The sequence below is a fragment of the Zootoca vivipara genome, chromosome 3 (assembly GCF_963506605.1).
Source record: "Zootoca vivipara chromosome 3, rZooViv1.1, whole genome shotgun sequence".
Taxonomy (NCBI): Eukaryota; Metazoa; Chordata; class Lepidosauria; order Squamata; family Lacertidae; genus Zootoca; species Zootoca vivipara.
In genome coordinates this window covers 45,628,652-45,633,472 of record NC_083278.1, presented here as the reverse complement: position 1 = coordinate 45,633,472, position 4,821 = coordinate 45,628,652, and the positions used below count along the sequence as shown (strand labels likewise).

Below are 4,821 nucleotides of genomic sequence, written 5' to 3'. Positions count from 1 at the left end.
ACAAAGTCCCCATCCCAGTGTCTCTGAGTGACTGCCAAAAGTCAGGCTTTGATGGCCTTTATTTGGTGGTATCTCAGAGAGACCGATTAGCTCAGTACTATCTCCTTTCCCCCAGGATGGTAACCCGTCAGCTGCTGAAACTCTTTCCCAAACCTGGGCAGCCAGAGCACACCTGCATGGGTTACAAGTCACGCTGCAAAACCCATTGTATAATCTGCTATTTTAGCCGGCAGCGAACCCTACGTCCCATTGTTTTACACCACATAAAACCCAAGCATTGGTGGTCTTTTTGAAATCTTTAATCACAATTGTTCCCAAGGGAAAAACAATTCTTATTCAAACTGTGAATAAAAAGCAATCTAAGGACATTGTGCCAAACTCTTTCTGGGTATAAAACTCCATTAGTGTCAATGGAATTTTACAATCAAAATGAATTTGTCCCACTGGCCCCATGGTGCAGTTGCACATTGCTGCTGCAGAAAATAGAAATGCAGAAGGTTATCACAGAGTACAAGAGTAAAAAGAAAAAAGAAAGGCACATGCATATAATACAAGCACCATAGACTATATTGTGAATCACTTTATTATTAAAATTTTAATTTCTCTTACAGATTTAACAGCTTGGCAATTGGTATACATGCTGAGCAGAGAAATAGTACTCCTGACTCAGGAATTTCTTCACAATTGCCTTGGTCACCAGTAAAAGGGATTTTGTTTTGTTCTTTTGGCTTGTGTATAGTCAAATTGATGTTGACAGTGCTTAAAATGCCCAATATCAGTCCTGGTTTGGCAGCCCTGATATTGTAGCTTTGCACTTATCGCTCCAATCCAACTCTTGATTCCATATTTTGTGGCAGTCTTGGGTACCAAAATCTGGAGTCATATTGCTATTGCTTTGCACAAGCTAGACTCCGTCGGGTAGTCTTAAAAGGTCCTTCTGGCAGAGTTAATTCTAAATTTTCATTCACAGTAGCGTTTTTAGACTCACCTGTTTTGCCTTGAAAACATGACTACATCACTGTGTTCATTAAGGATCTTAGGAATATAGAAAGCTGTCTTATACGAGGTCAGACCATTGGTCCATCTAGCTGAATATTGTCTACAGTGACTCCCAGTAACTAACCATGATTTTAGGCAGGGGACGTGGAGATGCCAGGGATTGAACCTGGGATCTCCTGCATGAAAGACAGGTGCTCTGCCACTGAGCTACAGCCCTTGTTATGGCTCCTTCCTTATGAACCTAACACTACAATTTCTGCCACGTGCCAAAATTAGGGTACTCCTCCAGCATTCACTGGTGGCCCTCAGCAAAGGAAGGAAGATGTGGTGGGACCAGGCTTGAGCATGCTCAGTAGGGCTCCCCTTTAAAATGTGTCCATGTCCCTAGGACATCCTCTCTTCCACCAGACCCTTTCTCCAAGGAGTACAGGATTAGCCACTTTCCTGTTGAAAGGGGACTGGATAGGAATTTTTGAGTGTCTCCCATAATTGTCCTAAGCTACACGTTTTTCTGCCATACTCTAAGTATCGGTGGGCTCACTCCGCTGATTGGCTTCTGAATTTGGGCACAACTGGCAAGTATCGCAGGCGGCAGTTGGGGGTGGAGACCGAATTGTCTGGCCTGGTGGACACCGTAAAGCACCTGCAAGAGAGGTAGCACTACCTAATCTACCACTCATCTGGCAGATAAGCTACTTCTTCAGGTCCATTGAAGTTGAGGGTTTGTGGTGTGGTAGCTCAAAATGACTGCAAATACACAACACACCAGGCCATGTACTGAAAGGAAATCCTCATACTCAGTTGGTTATGGAGTGATTGCAGGAGGAAATTACTCCATGACATCAGGTATGGTGGCCCATGAGGTCCTGAATATAAACTGGTTATACCAAGGTAATGTATGGGGTACCATGCAATGCCACTGAGCTCTCATCTCTCACTGTGCCACTCCCAGATCCCCCAGATTAAAGAGAAGAAATCTCTGATTCAGAAATGTCAGTAGTTGACTCCCTGTGGAGATATATGTTTTGCTGAAGCATCCCATCTGCTATAATATCTATAACACCAAGCCCAGATCAGCCTGCAATGTCTTCTGCCACTTGGCCCCATATGCTGCCCTTGTCATTTGCATCCTGCTTTAGGATTCTCTCTCTCTCCCCCCCCTCTTAATCTTTGCTGCTGACAATGTAATGCTGAATAACAGAGACAAAACTTTATGTTTCTACACAGAATCCATTCAGGGAGTCAAGCTGTTGACTTACTGATGCTCAGAGGATCAGAAGAAAGCACACTGCACTTCTCTTGGCAGGCGATTTCTTGCATCTGTACCTGCTAGAATTCCACAGATCTTACTTAATGCATCTTTATCAGGAACAATGGGTCCAATGGAGCATAGGCATATGGGTATTCACTGATGGAAATATTGGTGGAGTCTATACTAAGAAAGGGTTTAGACAAAATGTCCTCACTTTTGCAGCTGAATTGGTACAGTCCAGCTATTATTATTATTATTATTATTATTATTATTATTATTATTATTTTAAGAAAACTAATAAAATAGGTAACTGAAATTGGGATAACAGTACTTTAAAATATAATAGTTAAAAATGACAAAAGTGGCACAGTAGATGCATTCAATTGTCATAAGACAATTATTTAGTACAATTATGTATAGTTGTTCTAATCCCCAATGGTCAACTTGATGAAAGAGTTGCCTGGGACAGAGAGTTCTGGCCATATTAGCCAAGTTGGTTTTCCATAGGTCTTAATTTTTAATTCACAAATTTAACAAAAATTAAATGTAATAATAATAATAATAATAATAATAATAATAATAATAATATCATCACCAGAGGATCACATTAAGTATACAGTGATTATCTGTAAATCCACCTTAAGTTAAACATAACAAGTAGTAATATAAGCCCTCCATATGCAGAACTAAGGTATCTACATGAAACTGGTGTCTATATGAAATATGTTCAAATGTAACTTGGGCAATGAGGTCTTCAGATTATTGCATGATCATATACTGACACCTACAAACTTCAAGGATCGTGCCAATACAAAATTGATACGGACAAGAACTTCAGACCAAAGAGAATATAATAAGATGTCTTATTCAACATCTTTATAAACAACTTGGATGATGGGCTTGAGGGCATCCTGAGCAAGTTTGGGAGGGGTGGCTAATACCCCAGAGGACAGGATCACACTTCAAAATGACCTTAACAGATTAGAGAACTGGGCCAAAGCAAACAACATGAATTTTAACAGGGAGAAATGTAAAGTACTACACTTGGGCAAAAAAAAAAAAAAATGAAAGGCACAAATACAGGATGGGTGACACCTGGCTTGAGAGCAATACATGTGAAAAGGATCTAGGAGTCTTGGTAGACCACAAACTTGACATGAGTCAACAGTGTGATGCAGCAGCTAAAAAAGCCAATGCAATTCTGGGCTGCATCAATAGGAGTATAGCATCTAGATCAAGGGAAGTGATAGTAGCACTGTATTCTGCTCTGGTCAAACCTCACCTGGAGTACTGTATCCAGTTCTGGGCACCACAGTTCAAGAGGGATATTGAAAAGCTGGAACGTGTCCAGAGGAAGGCAACCAAAATGGTCAAGGGCCTGGAAACGATGTCTTATGAGGAACGGCTTAGGGAGCTGGGTATGTTTAGCCTGGAGAAGAGAAGGTTAAGGGGTGATATGATAGTCATGTTCAAATATATTAAAGGATGCCATATAGAGGAGGGAGAAAGGTTGTTTTCTGCTGCTCCAGAGAAGTGGACATGGAGCAATGGATTCAAACTACAAGAAAGAAGATGCCACCTAAACATTAGGAAGAACTTCCTGACAGTAAAAGCTGTTCAGCAGTGGAATCTGCTGCCAAGGAGTGTGGTGGAGTCTCCTTCTTTGGAGGTCTTTAAGCAGAGGCTTGACAGGAATGCTTTGATGGTGTTTCCAGCTTGGCAGGGGGTTGGACTGGGTGGCCCTTGTGATCTCTTCCAACTCTATGATTCTATGATTCTATGACAAGCCCACATGATGTGCCTCAACAAGAAATGTTCAGCATTACACCTCCGACATCTATCTATATTGGACAGTGCCTTCCTATATAAACACTGTGGAGTTCAGTATATCCAAAATATTATTTTTTGCAGTATCCAAATCTAAAGAAACATTTCATATAGATTCTAAGGCAATTGTTTTATTGTTTAGGCTGTATGATTCCACACCACTCTAAGTTCCTGAACTTTTACCTCTGTCCTGTATACCTGAAGGAGCGTCTCCACTCCCATCGCCCAACCCGGACACTGAGGTCCAGCACCGAGGGCCTTTTGGCGGTTCCCTCACTGCAAGAAGCCAAGTTACAGGGAACCAGGCAGAGGGCCTTCTTGGTAGTGGCGCCTGCCCTGTGGAACGCCCTCCCAGCAGATGTCAAGGCACTAAGCAACTATTTTACTTTTAAAAGACAACTGAAGGCGGCCCTGTTTAGGGAAGTTTTTAATGTTTGATACTGTATTGTTTTTAATATACGGTTGGAAGCCACCCAAAGTGGCTGGGGAAACCCAGCCAGATGGGTGGGGTATAAATATATTATTATTATTATTATTATTATTATTATTATCATTATTATTATTACTACTACTACCTTACAAAGCTTCATTAAGCATTTAGCCACAATGTCAGTATATTCGCTCTGTGTGTGTTTTATTCATTCATTTAAAATATTTCTATACCGCAGATCATCACTATTATCTCATGGCAGTTCACAACAGTATCGGTATTATTAACATATTGCTATGCAAAAAAGAGCATA

At 41.1% G+C, this 4,821-nt stretch overlaps 1 non-coding gene across 1 annotated transcript; it reads right to left on the bottom strand.

Moving 5' to 3' along the window:
• Positions 1-1,144: 1,144 nt before the first annotated feature.
• Positions 1,145-1,213, bottom strand: TRNAE-UUC (transfer RNA glutamic acid (anticodon UUC)). The gene has a single exon. It is a non-coding gene; the product is annotated as a tRNA-Glu (tRNA).
• Between the last annotated feature and the right edge of the window lie 3,608 nt (positions 1,214-4,821).